The sequence below is a fragment of the Crocodylus siamensis genome, chromosome 1 (assembly GCF_052110815.1).
Source record: "Crocodylus siamensis isolate JL-2025a chromosome 1, ASM5211081v1, whole genome shotgun sequence".
In the NCBI taxonomy this organism is placed as follows: Eukaryota; Metazoa; Chordata; order Crocodylia; family Crocodylidae; genus Crocodylus; species Crocodylus siamensis.
The window spans coordinates 367,308,169-367,332,211 of NC_143395.1; the positions used below are offsets into that span (position 1 = coordinate 367,308,169).

General features: G+C 44.6%; 1 long non-coding RNA gene across 1 annotated transcript in view; it reads left to right on the plus strand.

Annotated features, from left to right (window-relative positions):
• The first annotated feature begins 1,199 nt into the window (after positions 1 to 1,199).
• Positions 1,200 to 24,043, plus strand: part of LOC149875025 (uncharacterized) — a 48,375-nt gene continuing 25,531 nt past the window's right edge. Inside the window, exon 1 of the long non-coding RNA XR_016439020.1 lies at positions 1,200 to 2,318. This is a non-coding gene — a long non-coding RNA (uncharacterized LOC149875025). The remainder of the gene's footprint in view (positions 2,319 to 24,043) is intronic.

Consider the following 24,043-nt stretch of genomic DNA (forward strand, 5'->3'; position numbering starts at 1 on the left):
AGGTGGCATCGCTTTGTATGTCAAAAATACATATATTTGTTCCCCAGTTCAGAAGGAAGAAGGTCTCAATATATCTGAGTGAAAATAAAATGTGAAAAATACAGCACCAATAAAATGGTGAGGATTTATCATAGACCACTAAGTCAGGATGAAAGTGTGGATGAAACACTTCAAGAAAGCGGCAAAATTTATCTCGAAGTTATGAGATTGTCCTGATGGGACACTTTGATATTCCAGACACCTACTGAAAGAATCATATAGCCAAACATAAAAAGTCAAGCAAGTTTCTACCTTGTGTGGAGGACAGCATTCTTTTCCAGAAAGTTGAGGATATAATTAGGAGATCATCTATCTTGAATCTTGTCCTGACTAATAGGGAAGAATTGGTGGAGGATGCAAAGGTGAGAAAAAGATCACAATATGACACAATTTATGATCCTGACACTGGGAAAGTGTAAGGTCAGCAGAACTAGGACACTGGATTTCATAAAGGCAGCTTTCAACTGACTTAAGGAGATGTTACTCATCATGTCATGGAAAGACAGACTGAAGGATAAAGGCACCCAGGACAGCTGGAAGCTTCTAAAGAGTATTGGAAGCTCAACAAGAAGCTGTTCCAACATGACAGAAGCATGAGAAGAATGGCAAGAGAGCAATCTGGCTGTACAGGGAGCTTCTAGGATGCTTCAAAAGCAAAAGGAAAGCATACAGGCAATGGGCTGATTACCAAGAAAGCATACCAGGAAATAGAAAGAATTTGCAGGGACAAAATCAGGAAGGCAAGGGTAAAAAATAAACTTCACCTGGTAAAGCAAGTTAAGGACAACAAAAAGACAATATAAAAATACTAGCAAATTTCCCATAAAGAATGACCGTGAGGGATGGGTGGGCGGGGATGAAGCCCCATGTCCAGCTCTGCCTCACCCCCCTGTTGCACCGGGCCCAGCCCCACTGCCCCCACTATCCCCCTCTTTCACCACTCCCCCCACCACTCCCTTGCTCCCCACCACCACTCTGGGTCTGGCCCTGCCCCGTCCCCCTCTGCCTGCTTGGGCTTGGGAAGGGCAGGGAGGGAGATTGAAACCCCCACAGTGCAGGAGGGAGTGGGGCAGGGGCAAATTATTCACCCTGCTCCTGCCCCACTCCCTCCTGCACTGTGGGGATTGCCCCATGACCCAGCCATGCCGGGGCCCCTTTCACAGTGACTGGGGCCCTGGTTTGTGAGACAATGAGAGCCCAGCAGCTCCTCCCAAGTGTGGTGCTGGGAAGCGCGAGGGGGTGGGGCAGTCTGTGCATAGGGTAAGGGCGGGCTCCGCCTCTGCTCCCTGCCTCACTGCAGCTGCTTTGACAGTAGCGCAGCGCAGCACCATGTCAGTCCCACTGTGGAGCAGGCCATGGTGCCGCACTGCTGTCAAAGCAGTACCAGCAAGGCAGGAAGCAGAGCCCACCCCTGCCCTGTGCACAGTTGGGGGACCCCTGCTCTGCTCCTTGGTGTTAAGCCTCTGGAGGAGCTGCCAGGCTCCAATTATCCCATGACCCAGCCCTGATGGAGCCCCATTCACTGTGAACAGGGCCCTGGCAAGGCCAGGGCATGGGGCAGTCAAAGCCCAGTGGGTGGTCAAGGGCCATGGTGCCAGGCAGCCAAAGGGGGGAAGAATGCGCCCTGGTTCCCCTGCAGTGCGTGCAGCGGCAGGAGCCGCCTGTCCTCAGCCCTGGAGGAGCCAGTGGGCTCTGACTGCCCCATTACTCAGCCCACCCTGAGCAGAGCCCACCCGTCCCCCTGCCAGAAACAGCCCGGCATAGCCCCAACTCTACTACCCCTCTCTCCATGGCCTTTCCCCCAGCAGCAGTGGTGGAACAGACTGCTGGATCCCCCACTCCCCTCTCCTCCCTGCTGGCTGGTTTTTTTGGGGGGAGGCTGGCATGGCCCCATGGCTCCCTTGCCCCCAACCATCTCCTCCCCTGAGCCCCAGTGCAAAGTTGTGCATGGGGCCGCCTGGGCCAGCCAATCACCACCTGCCCTCTTGGCAGCATATGCACAGTTGGGCCAGAGTGTTCTGGACGGACAGACAGTCTAAGACTTTTATTATATATTAATAAATTTTATTTATTATTTATTAGAAATTTGGCCAGAAAAGAAAAACCAAGGAAGGCATGGATCCTCAATTAAATAGACAGGCCGAACTCTTAACAAGATGTTGGCTCCAGGAGTGGAACGAGATGCATGGGTGCATGCCTGTCACGCCCCTACACCCTGAAGCCCACCAGCAACCCCCAACAGCCACAGAGCACCCCGATGACCTCCAGCACAACCGGAGGTAAGTGGGGCCTGTGGTGGGAGGGGACTAGGGTAGCTCAGCTGTGGGGAGGCAGCTGAGAGGAGCCAAGGAAGGTCTTGCCCTGCCCTGCCCTGGCTCCTATTTGGCCCAGCCACCCAGGGAGCCATGTGAACAGGATGCACGAACAGGCACACTTCTGGGCCCAGCATGCGGGTTAGTGTGGGAATTCATGCAGGAGGGTGAGTGGGAGGGCCTGAGGCCCTGCCAGTGAGCCCTAGGGAAGCTAGTGCCATCAGTAGCCAGATTACCAGCCCCGCAATGTGGATGGGCACACACCACACACCGAGGATCCCCTCAGAATCTGCAGCCCCCCCGGCACCTCAGAGGCCTCCACCCAGATTGAACCCACGGTTCCAGGCTCCACACAGATGGCTGCGGGGGTGCCTGGCACATTGCCAGGCATGTGGGACCAGGAGCATTACCAGCTCCTCTTGCAGGTTTTGCTCCACTTTGGAGACTCTGGGGGGCCAGATTGAGGATGTCCAGGCTGCAGTCCAGAGACTTCGTGCCATCAGGGATGGCAAGCAGGAGATAGACTCCTACTGCCAGGCCCTTCACCCCCTGGAGGCAGAGGGTAGACCAAGGTCACCTTCCAGGACAAGGGAGGACTTGGGGATCTCCCACACTGTCCAGCCAAGGTGGTCAATGGCCCCAAGGCCTGCTGCACCAAGGTCCCCTCCCGTCTGGAGCTTTGCAACAGGTATGAACCTCTCGCAGCCCCAGTAGAGCCTGCAGAGCTGCCAGCTGCTGCTGGCAATGCAGGTTCACCCACAACTGCCATCCCTGCTCTCCCCAAGGCCACTCATAGTGTGGTCGTTGTGGGAGACTCCCTCCTGAGGGGAACTGAGGGTACAATCTGCTGCCCCACCCCCCTAGCCCAGGAGGTCTGCTACTTCCCGGGACATGGCCAAGACGCTCCCTAAACTCATCTAGCCCACCGACCACTACCCTATGCTCCTTTATCCATGTGGGCATGAATGACACAGCTTGGAGCAATCCTAGCTGGGTCATGAGACACTACAGGGCTTTGGGAGCAGGGTTTAAGGGGTTGGGGGCACAGGTGGTGTTTTCCTCAATCCTCCCAGTTTCTGGCTATGGGCTGAGGAGGGAGAGGAGGATCGAGGTAGTTAACTAAAGACTGAAGCACTGGTGTCATTGTGAAGGCTTTGGCTTCTATGGTCACAGTCTACTGCCTCTCTCACCAAAGAGCAGTCTGCTGGGGAGAGACAGCCTCCACCTCACTCCACTAGGGAGGAAGCTCTTCTCAGCCAGACTGGCTGACCTGCTCAACCGGGCTTTAAACTAAGCCTGCCGAGGGTTGGGGGGGGTGGGATTATCGCCACTGCTAGCCCACTGGGCAACCCTTATAAATCCAGGAGGCTAAGGCACTTAAGGGAACCCACCCCTACCCAGCCCCAGAATGATCTGTGGGGAAGGCAAGGGCCCCCAGTGGGACACTTGCCTGCCTGGCCTGTACACCAATGCCAGGAGCTTGGGGAATAAACAGGAGGAACTGGTCCTCCTGCTAAACAAGAATGACTACGACCTCATAGGGATAATGGAGACCTGGTGGGACTCCACCTATGACTGGGCTACAGGTATAGATGGCTATATCTTGTACAGGAGAGATTGGGCAGATAAACATGGTGGCGGTGTAGCTCTCTATGTCAAGGACAGCTACACAACCCTGCAAATTGACATTGGCACCCAGGGAGAATGATTGGAGTCCCTCTGGGTTAAAATACGTGGGGAACATAGCCCAGGGGACACCATGGTAGGAGTCTACTTACAGATCTCCTAACCAGAAACAAGAGCTTGACCAGAAATTCACCAGGGAACTGGCTGAGGCTGCACACTCTCAGTACAGGGTTGTCATGGGAGACTTTAACTACCTGGCTATCTCATGGGAAGAGCACTCAGCCAAATCTGACTGGTCACAAAGCTTCCTCACATGTATGGACAAGTTCTACCTGACTCAAGAAGTCTATGGGCCAACAAGAGGTAAAGCGTTGCTGGACCTGGTACTGGCCAAAGGGGATGATCTAGTCAGTGACGTAAGAATTGATTGAAAGCTGGGTGATACTGACCACGAGCTGATCACCTTTACTATTCATCGCAAAGCTGGCAAGTCAGTTAGCAATGCAGAAGTCCTCGACTTTAGGAAAGCTGACTTTGACAAGCTCAAGAGGCTCGTTGTCAAGGCCCTAAGGGACCATGACTCAACTGGAAGAGGAGTCCAAGGACAGTGGTTGCTCCTCAAGGGAGTGATCCTGACAGCACGAAGGATGTCCATCGCATTTAGAAGGAAGGGTAGCAAAAGGGCATAGCAATCCCCTTGGCTTGGCTCAGCAGGGAACTTGAGGACCTCCTATGCCTAAAAAGAGAGACTTATAAAGGATGGAAGGCTGGAATCACCACCAAGGAGGAGTACTCAGCACCGGTCCATACCTGCAGGGAGCGGAACAGGAAAGCCAAGGCTGCAACCGAACTCCATCTGGCTTCACATATCAAGGATAATAAAAAGTCCTTTTTCATACATGTAGGGAGTCAGAAAAAAAAAACAATGGTAACACTGGACGCCTGCTGAACCAAATGGGACAACTGATAACTGACACCCAGGAAAAAGCTAACCTGCTTAATGGGTACTTTGCATCAGTCTTTCATCAGCCCAAAGGGACGGCCCTGCCTACCATGATGTGGGACGGCTAGGGTAAGGGCCTATTTATACCCAGCATTGATGCAGACCTAGTAAAAGGAACACCTTGACAGGCTGAACGCCTTCAAGTCAGAAGGTCCTGACAGATTACACCCTAGAGTACTCAGGGAGCTGACAGGTGTCATAGCCTAACCATTGGCAAAAATATTCAAAAACTCATGGAGCACAGGTGAAGTACCTGAAGACTGGAAGAAGGCCAATGTGGTACCCATCTTTAAGAAAGGGCAGAAAGTAGATCCCTGGAATTACAGGCCAATTAGCTTGACTTCAATCCCCAGTAAGATTCTGGAGAAAATTATCAAGGAGACCCTTCTTGATAAGCTGTCTGAGGAAACATCCTGAGAGACAGCCAGCACGGGTTTGTCACGGGTAGCTTTTGCATGACTAATCTGAATCTCCTTCTATGACCAGGTGACACATCACCTGGACAAGGGAGAAGAGACTGACATCATATATCTGGACTTTAAAAAAGCCTTTAATCTGGTATCCCATGATCTCCTCATGGAAAAATTGGCCAACCGTGGCCTCGGCTACACCACAGTCCAATGGCTGGGAAATTGGGTCCGACCTCGGACCCAGAGAGTAGTAGTCGATGGCAGCGAGTCATTATGGCGCTCCATAACCAGTGGTGTTCCTCAAGGCTCTGTCCTTGGACTGGTTCTCTTCAACATCTTTATCAATGATGTGGACATCGGTGTCAGAAGCGCACTGGCTAAGTTTGACAATGACACTAAACTTTGGGGCATAGTGTCCACACCTGAGGACAGGCTGGCGATCCAGGCTGACTTGGATGAGCTTAGTAAGTGGGTGGATACAAACCTGATGACGTTCAATATTGAAAAATGCAAGGTATTCCACCTCGGGGTGGGGGGGGGACCTGCAGCGTGTCTATAGGCTCGGCAGTGGTACATTTGCTAGCACCACGGCTGAAAGAGACTTGGGGTCATGACTGACCACAAGATGAACATGAGCCACCAATGTGATGTCGCAGCTGGTAAAGAAAACAAAACTCTGGCTTGCATCCATAGATACTTCAAGTAAATCTCAGGATATCATCCTCCCACTGTACTCGGCCTTGGCGAGGCCGCAACTGGAGTAGTGCATCCAATTCTGGGCTCCACAATTCAAGAAGTATGTCAAGAAGCTTGAGAGAGTCCAGAGGAGAGCCACATGCATGATCAAAGGGCAAGGGAACAGGCCTTACGAAGAGAGGGTGAGAGCCATGGGACTCTTCAGCCTGGAAAAGCTCAGGCTCAGAGGGACCTGGTGGCCACTTATAAGTACATACGGGATGTGCATTAGGATCTGGGGGAACGTCTGTTCATCAGAGCACCCCAAGGGATAACAGGGACCAATGGTCATAAACTCCTCCAAGACTGTTTTAGGCTGGACATAAGGAAAAACTTCTTTACTGTCCAAGCCCCCAAAGCCTGGAATAGACTCCCTCCAGAAGTGATGCAGGCACCTACTCTGGATTAATTCAAGAAACGTTTGGATGCTTATCTTGGTGGGATCATTTGACCCTAGTTGACTTCCTGTCCCTGGGGCATGGGGCTGGACTTGATGTTCTGCAAGGTCTCTTCCAGCCCCAACGTCTATGAAATAAGACAGAGCTGCTCAACAACTATTTTGCTTCAGTCTTCACAAAAAACGTTGCTGAAACCAGATAGCTGACAAGAATTATTTGGATAAGGAAGGGGACAAGCTGAGGGATGAGATAGAAGAAACAGAGAGCTTTTGATAGGTCTGAATGAATTCAGCTCAGCATGGCCCAATAAACTTCATACTTGGTACTTAACTGGCAGAGAAAAAAAATCACAGACACCATGGAAATAATATTTACAAAGTTGTGAGACATAGGCAAGGTACCAGAAGACTGGAAAAGGTCCAATACAGTGCCCCTCTTTAAAAAGGCAAAAAGGAGAACATGGAAAACTACAGGCTGGTTAGCCTCACTTTGATACCTGGGAAGTGACTGAAGTTTATCATAAGGAAGTCTCATTTGCAAGCATCTGGAGGAGAAGGCTGATCGCAAGCAGCCAGCAGGGATTTATTATGAACTAATAAATTGTGCCAAACAAGCTTGATCTCCTCCCTCGACGAGATAACTACTTGGTAGATGAAGGGAATGCTGTAGCTGGATTTCAGCAAGACTTTTGACAGAGTCCCATATGACCTCATAAACAAATTGGAGAAATATGGAATAGATAAAACTATTAGGTGGATAAATAACTGGCTCAACAGTTGCACGCAAAGGGTAATTATAGATGGATCCACATCAGAGCGGCAAGAAGTTTCAAGTGGAGTCCCACAAGGTTCTGTCCTGGTCCTAGTGCTGTTCAACATGTTTATTAAAGATATGAATGCTGGACTAGAGAGCTTCTTGAGCAAATCTGCAGACAACATAAAATTGGGAAGGACTGAGAACAAGCTAGAGCAGAGTGCAATTTAGAAGGATCCTGGCAGATCCGAAAGTTGGGTTGGAGCCAGAAGGATGAAATTCAATGCTGACAAATACAAGGTCCTACACCTTGGGAAGCATAATCAAAAACGTATACACAAGATGGATGAGACCCGGCTGGATGGCAACACTATAGATCTAAGAGTCTTGGTGTAATCACAGACTCAATATGAATCTGCAGTGTGATGCAGCAGTACAAAAAAGGAATGAGGTTTTGGGCTGCGTTGACAGAAGCATTAGGTACAAGATGCAAGAGATAACACAGCCTCTTTACTCCGAGCTGGTTAGGCCTCATCTAGAGGCTTGTGTGCAGCTTTGGGCTTGAACATCATCCCATTGCTTTACCCATGGCAGGTTAGGACACTGCTTTATGGTTGTGTGGCAGAACTACACTGGGTGGCCTCTGGCGATCCTTTCCAGCCCTACTTTTCTATGATTCTATATCAGCACGTTAAAAAGTTGAATTAAATTGAATAAACTAATTTCTAAATCAGTTTTGTGTCAAGTCCATCATGTATACTTTACTACCACTACACTATAAAGGTTCATGATAAATAATATTTAAGAACTTCTTTCCTACCCATTTCAAAATATAAGCACATAGGCTATGTCCAGATTCTTGTTGACATTTGGTTCCCTGGGGATAACCTTGTGCCACCGCTAGTTGTCCCCAGGGAACTCTGGTGCCATGCACGTTCTGGCATGCAGCAAGGTACCCCAGGTTGGGTACGGGAGGCTGAGGCCACCACTGAGTGGCTTCAGCCTCCCGTACCTGACCCGGGGTATGGGAGGCTGGATATCCAGTGGTCAAAAAAACAAAACAAAACAATAACAATAACAACAACAAAAACCCACCTCCATGCTGCTTCCTTGAAGCATGGAGATCAACTGAACATGTGTTATGTGGAACCGGAGATGCCATATAATCGCACAGCGATGCTTGTCTGAACATACCGTTTCCGAGTTGGGTTGCATACCTAGTTAAATTGTACTGACATAACATAGCAGGCTGTGAGGCCACAGCTTTTCCATCTGCACATAATTGGCTGGTCTTTGTGTTCCAGAGTATGTTTAAGACTTCAGTCTTGTATTTTCTGAGCTATTACGCAGAATAAAACTGACAGATCTTTAGACAGTCACACTGCAGATGGCTTTGTCATTTCATGTTAGTAGACATCTCCACTTTGCTTTAAGCATTAGATATTAGGAAAATTTTTCTCACTAGGAGAGTAGTGAAGCACTGAAACAGGTTACCCAGAGAGGTTGTGGAAACTCCATCCTTGAAGGTATTTAAGACTTGGCTAGACAAAGCCTTAGCTAGGATGATCTAGCTGAGGATAGTCCTGCTTGGAGCAGGGGGTTGGACTAGATGACCTCCTGAGGTTCCTTCCAACCCTAATTCTCTAATTACAGAAGCACACTGAAGCACCAAACAGCACTTTCAAAGGGTACGTCTTCACTGACAACAAGCGGTATTGTTATTGCAGGGATAAATCATGCGTGTTAGCTGTCCTGCTATAAAAGCTAGTGAAGATAAGGCTTTACTGCTAAGTAAACAAAATATTGTCAACGCCATACTGACTTCATGATAAAAATGACTACCGCCACTTTAGGATTTGTCAGTGAGCTTACTGTTATGTGTTAATTCACTTGCTCCCTCTTCAGCTTTCAGTTCTTAATTCCAATCTTGCTCTCCTTTGTGCACAGTGGCACAACTTCAACAGGAGGAATGGAGACTGTGCCTCCCACCCCCTTACCCTATAGCCTGATAGTTAGGACACCAACATGAGAAATGTAGGTTTGAACCCCCTCAGGCTAAAAAGGACTTAGAACCCAAATTTAAATTTCTTGTGGAGTGTTCTAACCACTAGTTTTACATATAAAAAGCTGGATGCTGGCTGGTTTTTCAATTAAGGTTGCCATGGCTGCTGTTCTTTGTACTGTACTCAGTTCTGTCAGTGTGTTAAGCATGCTCAGAGCATGTTGACAGGATTGGGCCTCCTCAGGGAAATTAGGCATGTGGACCCTAAATAAACTTAAAGCATTAGATGGGTGAAAAATTATAAAAAAACCTAAGTGTCTATGACCCTTTCAGGCAGCTAACTGCTTCTGTAGGTTTTTTGTGAATCAATCACTCAGACTTATGTCTAAATTGCACTTGCTCAGCCATAATCCCTACTTCAACTTGCTAGCTTGTATGCAAACATGATTTTAGAACACAGCATTTTTCCTAGTGAAGCTCCACCTGTGACTTCAAAAGTGATAGTATTTGATTCTCATCTAAAGGGATGGCTGTAGGTCAGTGGAGGCAAAGTGATGCTTTGGACACCAAGTAGGTCAAACTAGTTTGTAACCTCAAAATCATGATGATTTGAAAGAATCTGTGCTGCTTGTTTTGCTGCTGACCCCCGCCCCCACAAATAACACTGTGCTGCCACACTGATTCAGTAACAGTGACCTGCTTTTACCCAAAGCATATCCACATTTGCAAAAAAGTGTATTTTTAAACAGGTATTAAAATATATGTATTAACTGATACATATTTAAATCCTAGGGCAGATGAGGCAAGTTATGGTTTTAATACTTAGTAACTGGATGAGGTTAACCCTACCTCTCATCAGCCAAATCATATTAACAATCATAGGTTGTTTGATCCTCTCTAGGATTTTAACATATTGAAAAAGGCATCTACTAAGGTATTATCTTCACTGGAAAAAAAGAAAAGGTGTGTGTTTAGCTTGAGTTAACATCCTAATAAGAAAAGGCAGTTTGTTGAATCCCATACTGTAGCAGGCCGAGTTAAAGACTATGGGGAGAGACTTCATTAAGATTGTAACTTGCTTTAAAAACAACTCTCTCTCTCCTTTTATTTATAGTGAAGACAAGGTCTGAATCATTAAGGCAGTTTCATAAGAACCTTGGCTTTTCCTTGGTGGTCTCCCATCCAAGTATTGATCTGGTCTGACCCTGCTGGTTTGTGAGAGCTGATAGCACAGCTTGAGGTCACTTAGCTGTGGAGCTCTTAATGAGATTATATGAAACGTGCGTTAAAAGTAAAGACAGATTCCAATAACGTCTGTTCTACAAATAGGCTTCAGTGTATTCTCCAGAAAAAGCTTAAGCATTTTTCTAGCCATTCTGGTTACAGAGATAATTGTAAGAAGGTAACAAAATCTTAACCAAGGCACACTTCTCTTTATGTGTTTAAATGGGAGTTGAATTCACATCTAATTATGGGGTTAGTATCAGCATCCAAAATGCATCAAGTATATCTGGCAACAGAGATCAGATCATACTCATCTGGAAAACATTCTAGCTCATTCAAAAAGATATGCCTTAGAAACAAGAGTAGATATCTAAAATTTGCAAATATTCTGTCAGGTTTTGTTTATTAGTGACAGATAAGATTACTCAGCAATTTCAGTTTGTAAAAGCCTGGGTAGACTAAAGTGTCAAGTTTAGAAATCACATATCACAGGATTTAGTGGTGTTCACAGAAAACATGGTTCAGCATCAGAAATGGCGCTACATTTAAAAATTTACATTAAGTGGAATTTAAGAGCTGTGTTGGATCTGCTGTTAAGTAAAAAAGTAAAGAGTAAAATCTTAGGTTTTGATCCTGCAGATACAAGTATTCTAACTGAACATGAGGAGTATTCTCATGCATCAAATTAAGCACAAACATACATATGTGCTTACACCATTAGATTTCTGTCACCATTGTAAGTAGCCATCTTCTTAGCGTACACAGCAAAATGTTCTACTTGTCAGATCTGCTAAGCACGATGGTACCATTTTCTCATAGCAACTCTAAAATAGACCTGCCTGCATTCACTATTTTGGATGATTTTCTAATGCTATCTAGTATTATTTTCACACATTTTCCCCATGAAGCCAGTAGATGTTTGTCTTCTCAGCCATGTAATACCTAAATGAGAAAGAAATTGTACCCTTTTTATTGAATTGTATTTTACTTTAATTGTTAATGATGTCTTCTCCCTTCTGACTAGAATGGTTTGTCACCGTTCAGGTCCCTGCAAGTTCAGTTAAAAAAGGGAGAAACTACTAATGCAGTCAGTTATCTTTGATTAACTCCTGCTTATTTACAGAAAACGCACAATATATCCTGTTTCCCATAATGCAGGAGACATCAAACAACAGGAAGCAGTTTGCTTGATGCTCTATGTCCCAGTCAACATTTGCAGATGACACCAAGCTGTGGGGAGCAGCAGATACTCTGGAGGATAGGGCTAAGTTTCAGAGATACCTTGACAAATTGGAGGATTGGACCAAAATAATCTCATGAGGTTTAATAAGGACAAGTGCAAAGTCCTACACTGAAGGTGGAACAATTCCATGTACCAGTACAGGTTGGGGACTGACCGACTAAGCAGCAGCTCTGCAGAAGAGGACCTGGGGGTTACAGTGGACAATAAACTAAACGAGCCAACAGTGGGCCCTTGTTGTCAAGAAAGCTAATGACATACTGGGCTACATTAGCAGGAGCATTACCAGCAGATCAAGAGAAGTAATTCTTCTCCTGTATTTGGCATTGGTGAGGCCACATCTCGACAAGGGACAGAAGTTACACATAAACCAGTTTAAGTGATCAGAAACTGGTTTAAACCTGTAACAGAACAGAAGTTCAGTGCACATAAATCAGTTTCAAAATGCCTGAAACCGGTTGGAGATAAACCTGGCTGAATGTAGTATCAGCCTTAACTAACTGAAGTCAAACCAAGTTATGGAACTTCTGTCCACATTCCTTCCTGGTTTAAGTTAGATCAAGCCCTGCAGCCCTAGGCTGGGCTCTGCTGTCTGCTCCAGTAGAGTAGGGCTGGCCCCACCCCTCTGCTCTCTAGACAAAGGGGCAGGGGCATGGACAAATGCCAGCCCCCCTAAGGCAAAGGTGGTAGAGAAGGGGTTTATTCCCCACTCCCTCCCCTATGTCATCAGCACAGACCCCAGCCGGGGTCTGCCAGGCAGGGGCTCAGCAGCCCATCAGGCATTTTGCCCTGCTTGCCACTTGAGCAGTGGGGGGCATGGCCAGCCCTGGCAGCAGTCTCAAGTGAATGGGGGATGGAGGTGGGCTTAATTCCCCCCTCCCTCCCCTGTCCCACAGGTGTACCAGGGTCTGCCTGGCTAGGGCAGAGCAGCCCATGTCAGAGTCCCCCACTCCATCGCTGCTGCAGCAGCAGGGACAGGGACAGGGACATGGCCAGACGCCAACCAGCACTGCCATCTAAGGTGAAATGCACAGGGAGGGGGTTTATTACCTACTCCATCCCTCTCCCCACAAGGGACCACAGGTGGGGTCTACTAACTTTGGCCATTGCCTCCACCACTAGGCACCAGCCAAGCAGACCCTGGCTGGATTTCCCTGGGGGAAGAGGGGAATAAACCTCTAACCTGACCCTTTGCCCCAGGGGGCCATGCCCCTGCAGCCGGGGGGGGGACCTGAAACGGGCTGCTCTGTCCCAGCCAGGCAGTACGGTAGTTGAACAGGGGAGGGAGCGGGGAATTAAACCCCCATCTATCCCCCATCACTTAAGGCTGCTGCTGGGACTGGCCATGCCCCATAACACTCAAATGGTGAGAGGGGAGGGTGGGAAATGCCTAGTAGAGGCCGCTTCCCCCTTCCCTCTCCAGAGCGGGGGTCCCTGTAGGCCAGGGTGGGGTTTAAACCCTTCCTCGACCACACTCAGCTTGTTGAGGCCTCACCCCCACCCCCAGCTCAGTTTCCCTCCAGTCAATGGCTCGCTCTAGCACTCACTGTGTTCTAGCCTGAGCCACTGCAGACATGTGCCTGCATTTATGGAAACAAAAGTGAATGTCTGTTCACTAACCTGCATAAATTAAACTGGCAAGCAAAACTAACCTGCAAAGACTGAATTGATTCAGGCTTGAGCGAAGTACAGATATTCAAAAAAACCCTGGAATAGTGTCAACTTTTGGGACCCCCACCTTAAAAGAGAATGTGGACAAACTGGAGAGAGTCCAGCAAAGAACAATATGACTTATGAGAACAGGCTAAGGGAGCTGGGCTTAGTTGTAGTCTGGAGAAGAGAAGACTGAGGGGGATTTAATAGCAGCCTTCAACTGCCTGAAGCAGGGTTCCAAAGAGGATGGAGCTGGACTGTTTTCAGTGGTGGCAGATGACAGAACAAGGAGCAATGGTCTCAAGTGGCAGCAAGGGAAGTTTAGGTTAGCTATTAGGAAAAAGTTCTCACTAGTTGGGTAGTAAAACACTGGAACAGGTTACCTAGAGAGGTTGTGGGCATTTCATTCTTGGAGGTTTTTAAAAGACCTACCTAGACAGAGCCTTGGCTGGGATGATCTAGCTGGAGATGGTCCTGCTTTGAGCAGGGGGTTGAACTAGGTGACCTCCCAAGGTCCCTTTCAACCCTAATTTTCTAGGATTCTAACATTTAGCCAAAAAAGTGCTCTCAGTGCTGTCATCAGTGCCTTTTTTTGTTGTTGTTGTGCCTGGCTTCTGCTCCATTTCTGTGTCTGTTTCTTGATTTTTTTTCTTTTGCCTCTCTTTCAATGCCCCCTTTTCACTAGAAATAATACCCAGGGAAATCCCTCCATCTACAGAGGTCAGATTCATTAGTGCCCTACATGTGCCTTTGTTTTGGTTGGTGACATCAGTTCATCTTTTGGTTATGGCTGCTATTGTTCGATTAAAGGATCTTAAGTGTTTTTGCAGCCATCTTAAATGAAGAGCTGTAATTATACTTGCCAGCTCCAAATGACATTTCACTCGCATAATGTATAAAAGAAATCTAGAAGGTGGTGGTGGTGAAGGGGTGAGGTTCATACTGCATGCAGGTTCCGTCTATAGTATCAACAACCACAACTCTCATAATTCTTGTGCTAGGCCCCCAAAATCATGAGTGGTTTTAAACAATCTTGAGATTTATAATAATAAATTTTTAGCTCATTTGTCATCAAATATTTTAGCCTTTGGAGTACCCTCAAGTTGCATTTAAAAGCTTTTATTCACAGTTATAAGCAGAGGTGTAACAAGGTAATTCAGCAGCAGCATATGGGACAGTGGCCACAATCAAGTGATCAGTAGTGGCAACTGCTATTTTCCCACTCCCTGTAAGTCAGCACCCACAGCTGATAACCTGGTCACCTCCCAGACACCTTAGTTATGCCACTGGTTATAAGAACTAAAAACTTTCTTTAAATAAAAAAAAAGCTGAAAGTCTGTTAGTCTCAAGTTGTTGGGACTTGCATAAATTCTTAACTATTAAGAGTTCATAATACTGTCACACCGGTAACTACTGATTAGGAAAAATGTGATATAAAAGACTCAAGACTCAGGGTGAGGGGCCAGCAGAGCATCAGGAAGGCATGGGACAAGACAGGGCAGTGGAAGCCCAGGGAAGTCAAGGAGAAGGTCAAATTACAGCAAAGGTCCAGGTCAAAACCATGTCAGTACCATCTGTGAGGCTTGGGCTGCAGTGTAGGGGAGGAAAAGGAGTCCCCTGGCACCAGGCAAAAAAAAAGGGCAGCCTCCCGCTAATTACATTTCTTAATTAACCAATTAAGATCAAGGCATGGCAGGCAAGTAAATAGGTGGTTGGCCCATAACAGGAGGGTGGAGTCACCGATGGGAGTCACCTAGTAGAGGTACTCCCGTCACACCTCCCCTTATAAACATTACAGGGTCACTGTGTTTTAACTACACTGATATGCTGATGACAATTTACTTGAATCAGTAGGGAAATATAGTGTAGACCAGCCCCTCAGATGTAGGCTCAGGGGTAACTTGGTGGCACCCTATAAGTATATAAAGGGTGTGCACCAGGAACTGGGAGAACGACTGTTCACCAGAGCACCCCATGGGAAGACAAGGTCCAATGGTCACAAAGTCTTGGAAGACCATTTTAGGCTGGACACGAGGAAAAACTTATTTACAGTCCGAATCCCCAGAGGTGGTGCAGGCACCTACTCTTGATTCCTTTAAGAAACACTTGGATGCCTATCTTGCTGGAATCATTTGACCCCCGCTGACTGACTGCCCTTTGGGCAGGGGGTTAGACCCGATGATCTTCCAAGGTCCCTTCCAGCCCTAACGTCTATGAAATCTATGAACATATGTTCAGTTTCTATGGCCATTGTTGCACCAAGGAAGCCTGCATTAAAGATTCAGCACCCTCCTCTAGTCAATGAAGGTGTTGCATCACAAATCACAGTATGCATCCTTAACATTTCCTAGAGGTCTTCCAGCAAAAGTACAGAAAAATCAGACTTAACATCCCTGATATTTTCAAGGAAAAAGAGACAAGCTAAAAAACCTGAGTCGTCAAAAATATTTTCAAGCTTTCTTTGTAAGTTATAAAGAAACACAAGGACACACAATCATCCTTAAAATTATTTTTGGCCTCTTTCAGAAAACCAGTTTGTACCATATTTTCACTCCCTAATCACCTGCTCCTCTGTCTAGAAGCATTGTTTTGTTAATTTATTTAAATGTTAAGGTCTTTGTTTCCATTCTGTTCATCACCAAGTACACTGTCAACTCTCAGCAAATCAATATTAAAATTAGAATAGAAGTCCAAGAAAAAGAAAATCCACTCTCCCAGCTTAAATAAATATTTGGCAGACACTTGTCACAGGCTGTGTCAAAATTCCCTTAAGACATTTTATTAGCAGGGACAATAGAAAAGAGCTTATTTATTAATGTGGGTGCCATAGATAAAAAAAATTTGTTCATCCAAAAACTGAACATAGAATATCTCGTAAATCCATACCAAAGATTCATCAGTGTAAAAGAAAAAAGTACTTCCATGTATTTGAAGAAAAGATAGAGCTCTAGGTTTCAAAACATAACACCACAGTTTAATTCAAGCTTATATTTGTGACAGTGGCACAGGAGAACTCTCTGCTCTAAGCAAACACAAACTATGTTGAGTGATAGCCACTGTGCCTGAAAGCTGATGGGTTGATAGAAAAAAAAAAAGTCATTATAAAACATTTTTGTTTACTATAAATATTCAAAAGCTTAAGAATTAATTTCAGGGTAAGTTTTTTGTTGAAAACTAAGATTATTCTTTATTAGTTCAGACTCCAACAGATTTCACTAGTTATCAAGACTGATACTCTGATTTATGTTTTTTAATAGTATAGGTTACCAGAAAATGTAATTCTGGGATTCTGAAGTTGGAGATGAACTCCTCAGACTACAAGGAGTCAGGCTGGTTGGGGGTGATTCAAGATATACATTTCCCCCTAGATTTAACCTTTAGACCTAACCTTTGACATTTATGTAAAAAATCTGAATGATCTCCACGCAGATGATTGGAAACCACACTGGTAGCACCCTAGAAATACCCAAGAGAGAATGAGATAATGAAATACAAGCAATCTTTCACATATCTGACAGAAATGCATTTGAGTTTACTTAGTCAAACTCAATGTTTTAGATTATTTTACCAATATACATTCATTTTCTCAGCTTCTATCTTCTCTAGTTAATTAAAAATGTAACATTTAAATTGTATTGTTTATGATAAATATTATTTTGCATCTTGATTTCAGTTTGTGCTCAGAAAAGGAGTAAGACTGTGAAGTGATCAATTATGTATCAGATGCTCTGCACAGGCTCTCCTTAATTCCCGAATTATAATTCAGGTGGAGCTTGAATATAGTTGTATTTCTTGTAGATATATAAAAGACAAGATCTCATTACATGGTAAGAAATCTTGACAAAGGCCATTCACAGCTGTGACAGATATCATGGTGAAAGGCATATATACATATATAACAGCAACAACGTGAATAATTGTCAAAATTGTAGGCTTGTACTAGTCCAAAGCAGTAATAATTTTCCAACCTTATACATGGTAAAATAATGCCTTCAGATCCAATGATGAAAGACGCTATAGAGTGTGAAGCAATACAGTAATAAATGCCTAAGGTTACAAAAGCAAAAGGCAAGGAGGAGTATTTCTTCAGACCTAGCTGCTGCTGAATTGTCAATGCTATCTTTCGATTCATAATACCCTGTGCTGCCTTTTGATTCATAAGGCATCGTTTCCTAGGGGCCCTTCAAGACAATTGCTAAATCCACTTCAACCTTCTTCATGAGCAATCCCCCAATAGTTTTAGTTAATAAATAAATAAATAAATAAATTCAAGGCTACTAACAGAATATATCCATTCACAACTGCATGTCATAATCTTTCCCTGCCATCTTATCCTACCATGTACCTTCTTTTGTCTTTTTATATCATCCTTGTAATCTTAAAACTAAATTTAGGCCCTACTCATACAAACTACTCTTTGGACAGCAGGTAGTTACTGAAGGGAAGGAGAGATGAACAAAGAATCCAATTAAATGCTGTGTAATTCTTAAAAGACATATTTGGATTTGGGAATTTAGAAGACATAGCAGGCACTTGTATTAGGTCACAGGTGGTCCATTTAATTATATTAGTTTCTTTCCAGCAAAATCACTTGCTTTTTTTTTTTTTTTTTTTTTTTAAAATCACTCATGGAGGTCATAACAGCAGATCTTATTTGAGGTCTGGGGAGTAGGTTTGCCTATTCAAGAATGTAACACCAATATAGCCTAAGGAACGCAATGAGCTGAACAGGTGGTAACTCTTGTGTGGATTCTTAATTTGGCATGAGTAACTTATTTTGGTGTACATCAATTGACAACAAGTTTAAGTCAAATGGAAGTAAGAGTCCTTTCAGCCTTTTGCACTGGTTTAGTTATACTGGTTTAAACACTGATTTAAGTTAAACTGGTATAACTTTCCCACATGGACAAGGCATCACTCTTCCCCTTCCAGGCTCTCCTATTCCCCTTAAGTAATGGGGTTCTGATTCAACAGCACAAATCTTAACTTTTTTTTACCGATTCTGCCTTTTGACTCAATTGCTTCCTCCCTTGCTACTATACAATAGAGGATATACGAGGAAAAGAGCAGCCATAAAATAGAGGACTCTTCTTATGCCGATAGCAGTGTCTCCTTTCTGTCAGGCCCTTGACAGGAGATAAGCTGAGCAGATTTCACTAAAACTCAAGACTGGTGTCTACCTGTCCATATACTGAGAATCAGAAGAAGTGATTGAAGCTAATATTTTTAGTCTCAGGAAAGGTAGGAAGTTCCAACACTGTTTCCTTCAGCCACTAAATCATCCTCTTTGAGCAATGAGCACAAGCAGTATATAGAACTTATGTTAACTTTAATGTCTTAATTTATATGCACACATTTCAATGACATTATTTCTATATATTATATATGCTGCTTTGTTGAGTATACAAGGTATAGGATGATTTATTATATTATTTTTTAGAAGGTGAGAGTATCCTTGAGAAGTGCTAAATTGTACATAAAAACATTCTCTTCACAGCTTTTGATGGAGTATGTATACAAAGGTTAAATGAACCATTCCAGATAAATTAAAAACTGGCATAACGTGGTATTAATTTTTTTTACAAACTTTTTTATGACGAAGTGATTTCACAATGTTGGCTGATTTTGGAAACTGGGTTCCTGCTATGAGTAAGCTCCTGACCCATCCCAGCATGTCCCTGACACCAGTGACTTCTGTGGAGACAGGAAAATTTAGAGCAAATGGATCCAGCTCTGTATTTGAAGGAAAGGGTACTGAACTTTTGACAGCATCTGATTTTGGATAAACATACTAAAGAATAAATTGAAGTATAACGACCTCTTCTGGTGCACAAAAAATACCTGTGGGTCTGGGACAAGAAGTGGCAGATGGTTGTTATAATGCTATGTTTGTAGCCAAGAGAGATAAAGTTATATAAAATAATAATAGATTATTCTTTTCAGTTTTACTGCATATAGAGTATTATCATGGAAAAAAGACAAGGTCTGATGCATACACTCCACTTTTGATATCTAGCTTGTAATTTACCAACAAAAAGAGAAATGTACATCCCTTAGGCATTCTCATTATATTTAAATGACCTCTTTTCTCAAATTCGAATCATGTTCACTAAATGGACCAGCTCCCCCTCTCAGGTAATCTATAATTTATTTTCTCCCCTACTTAGCTCCAATCCTGCAATCAGCTCAGATTGGATAGACCTTTGTGTCCACATAGAGAAAGATACATGACTGGGACTTGAGAGTGTGACTAAAATTTTTCTGAATTCCCTAGCACTCTGAGGGGGAGGGAGAAGATTTAGCTCTTCTAAAATTTTGTATATGCATACATGTATTACACCTGTAGCTGTCAATCACCCATACAAATAAATAAACCTGGAGTTCTGTAATCTTTATCCCGTTAGTGTAATCCTGCATAAAGATGATGGGATCACAAGGCAATTCAGCACTAGTGGTAACTTGGGAAATATGTTGTCATCTGTGCGCTGATTTTTTGTGGTGAAAATGGGTTATTTTTTCCCACCTCCTTTTTTGTTTTGCTATCAGATTTAATCTATTGTTAGAGGTATTGTCATTTGTTAAACTTTGCTGTCAAAAGTGACCAGTGTAGAACAAGCATCTTTTTTTCCCTTTTAAAATATATCAGTAAAATTCTATTGTAATTTTAAGACTAATTGTGGGCGTTTCCCTGGGTGGAGAGAGAGGCAGGAGAGGGTTGGGCTGTGAAAGCCATTAAGTACTTGTCTATGAGAAAGATGGACTCATTTAACTAAAAAGAGTGGTAGTTAGTCATGTCATGTAGAAGGCAGTGCAGAAAAGCACCTGGGAAAACTAACATGAGTCCAAAGAAACATGAGTTTTTGCAGGCGACAGCCTCTCCAAATCAATCAGTCTCTAAAGGTGCTATCCTGCCTTGCCTTCTGCCTGATGTTAATTTTTCAACCAGAAAAATCTCCTTGTAGCTCCTCATTTTTGTTTATGCATGGCTTATTTCAGATTTGCTTAAACCAGTTCCCAACAGACTTATAACTAGATCTTTCTTGTTTAGTTTAACTAAAGTTGCATCCATGCACCATATTGTACCTCAAGGCCCTGGTTTTGTTGCTTTCTTTAGGCAAAAAGGGATGCCTGCACAAACAGGTTATAGAAGCAGGCCCAAAGGCTAGGACTTTCAACAAACATTGTACTGGTTTCATTCAAGGTCTGTTTTTACACCGATTTAGGGCCGCTTCTAGAAAATGAATCCAGGTATCTAAAACAGGACTCTGAAAGAATTCAGGTGCCTAAATCCAACATTATCATCTTAAAAACATCCAACTTAGCTGCCAGCTAACCCAGCAAGTGCCACTTTTTTACCTTAAAATTCACTTAATGTGTAAAAACTCTCCTTCTGCCCATACACAAAAACAGCTTGATTTTCACAGGATTGAGTCCAGCACCTAGCTTACAACTAACCTTGATAAAAATCCAGAAATCAAGCTTCCTTCATCTAAGTACCTTGAAGGGCTCATTTTGGAAGACATCATCAGAACATGCTTTATCTACATTGACAAAAATCAGCTCCTCACAGCATTCAGTGGCAGCCTCTACTTTCTCTTAAAGGCACAGCCAGAGGAGGAGATTTAACATCCTCCTATTTAACATCCCAGTAGTCAGAGCATTCACCTAAGACATGTGAGACCCAGGGTCAATCCCCACTTAATTTGAAAGGCTTAAAACCCACATTTCCCCCCTCCCTAATCTCCAGGTTATTGACTACCTCCGAGTTGAGGTTGAGGGCTCTACCACTCACCATTGCTGAAAGGATGCAAGATGCACTAGGTCAGAAGGAGGGAACAAAAGGAACCCCGACTCTGACACAGTTGTTATGGTTCTTACCTAGGAGAGGGGACACCTGAACTTCAGTCCCTGCTCTGAAGAAAAAAAGATACCAAAAAGAGCTACTGGAGCTAAGACCCAAACTCATATCTCCTCACCAAGAGCTAAGAGCCCCAACCACTAACCTAGAGTCATATTCACTTGAATTACTTCTCTGTTCCAATGACTGATTGTTTATTGCAGACTGGACTAGCTTTAATAAGAGAGACTAAAATTCCATCCTGCCACTCCTGGCCTGTATATACTGATTAGGGCTCACTCCTGGGAATTAGAAAATGTGATTTGAATCACCTCTAGCAGAGGAAGAATTTTAACCAAATCCTGGTCGAGTGCTGTAACCACTGCTCAGTCAGATAAAAGGGAGCTACTACCATCTCTAGAGATAGCTTGAAAACTATTTGTCAATTCTAAGAAATGGGTTTGGTGCCTTATTTCAGAAGGGGTATCAGGGGCCATGAACCCCAAATGGAGAAAAACACTTTCCTGTAGCCTAGAATACAGCATGTGCTGGCAAGGAGGACAACATAAGCAACACCCCTGTCCTTGGCCCTAATCTCTGTCCTGTTTAGGCAGCTCCCTGCTTAGCAGGCTGGCTGCTGTGGATCCCATTCTGACATGCCTGTTCTCCTGCATTTTAGAGTACACCAAAATACCTAACTCAGAACTACGGATTGCAGTGTGGCAGTTGCACAGCTTAAAGTTACCCACTATGATGCTGAACAGCACCTGAGCCCTTTCATGGATCTGAGCCCATATGACCAATTTAAAAAGTCCAAATCCAGACGTGAAAATAATTAGTCAAACCATTGCTCCAGACTCATATTTGGATAACATTAGTTTACTCAGCAAATTGAGGGTTTCATAGTAGCTAGGGTCAGGAGGGACCTGAACAGATCATCTAGCCTGACCCCCTGCCACAGGCAGGAATGAATGCTGGGTTCACAAGACCCCAGACAGGTGATCATCCAACCTCCTCTTGAATTTGCTTAAGGTAGGGGTGAGGACCACTTCCCTGCAAAGTTGGTTCCAGATTTTGGCCACCCTAACTGTACAATACTGCCTTCTGATCTCTAACCTAAACCTGTTCTCCATCAGCTTATTATCATTGTTCCTTGTCACCCCAGGTGGTGCTGTGGAAAAAGGGCTTTACCTATTTGCTGTTGATCTCCCCTGATGAGTTTGTAGGCAGTCACCAGGTCCCCCCTCAGCCTCCTCCTGCTGAGGCTGAACAGGTTCAGGTCCCTCAGTCTCTCCTCACAGGGCCTGTCCAGGTGCCCTCTTACCAAGTGGGTGGCTCTCTTCTGAACCCTCTCCAGGCTTGCCACATCCTTTTTAAAGTGCAGCGCCCAGTACTGGACACAGTATTCCAATTGTGACCTGACCAAAGTCGCATAGAGAGGGAGTATCACCTCTCTGGACCGGCTTGAGATGCATCTTTGGATGCATGACAAAGTATGGCTGGCCAGCCTCGCTGGTGACTGTTTGGCATTGGCAGCTCGTGTTCATCTTGGAGTCAATAATGACTCCAAGATCCCTTTCTGCCTCCGTGCTTTCAAGAGGGGAACTCGCCAGCCTGTATGTATGCTGTGGATTCCTTCTCCGAAGGTGCAGCACCCTACATTTATCTACGTTGAACCCCATCCTATTCTCATCTGCCCATTTTGTAGTCTGTCTAAATCTATTTGCAGCCTGTCTCTCCCTTCAGGTGTCTACCTCACCACACATCTTAGTGTCATCAGCAAGCTTGGACAGCATGCTCTCCACCCCCTCGTCCAAGTCGCTGCTGAAGACGTTGAATCATGCGGGCCCGAGGACCAGGACATCCCACCTACCAAAGATAGGGACAATCTTGGGGATAGCTCTGTCAGACCTTCAGTCAGTGCAGATGTAGTTAGGGATCTTCTGGAAGGGTTAGACATTTTTAAGTCTGCAGGTCCAGATGCCCTCCACCTAAGGGTGTTGAAGGAGCTAGCAGGGGTCATCGCCAAGCCCTTGGCCCAACTATATGAGCATTCGTGGTCATCTGGCCAGGTGCCAGGGGATTGGAAACTGGCTAATGTGGTCCCAATTTTCAAGAAAGGGAGGAAGGCAGACCCAAGTAACTATAGGCCTGTAAGCCTCACCTCAGTGCTCAGGAAGATCTTGGAGAGAATCATCAAGGAGTACATCTGTGGGGGGCCTGCAGGGGAGAGCATGCTCAGGGGCAATCAGCGTGGGTTCAAAGGCAGGTCCTTCCTAACCAACCCGATTGCCTTCTATGACCAAGTAACTAAATCCTTGGATGATGGTGTCACCGTGGACATAGTCTTTCTAAACTTTCAGAAGGCCTTTGACGCCGTCTCTCACCCCATCCTCATCAATAAATTAAGCGACTGTGGCATTGATGCCTACACAGTTGGATGGGTAAAAAAAACAAAAAACGGCTGATGGGGAGCACCCAGAGAGTAGTGGTGAAGTAGAAGAATATTTTATTGTAAGTTATTTGCTAGAAGACTATTAATGTCTTTTAAGATCTTATTTGCTATTACATAATCCTTTTTCATTTATGAATTCATACTTTAATTTTTATTTGGTTTCCCCTAAATGCTGATGTCCTAAGCACCAAAATAAATATCAAGACTTAGAAAAGGATGAACAAGGGAAAATTTTGAAGTTACTATTCATTGGTCTTTATATATTGTTTCCCACTGTTAGCCCTGTCAGAACTACATTAATGGATATCCAGAATACATTCAAATACATTCTCTGACTAGAAGGAAAATACAGAAAT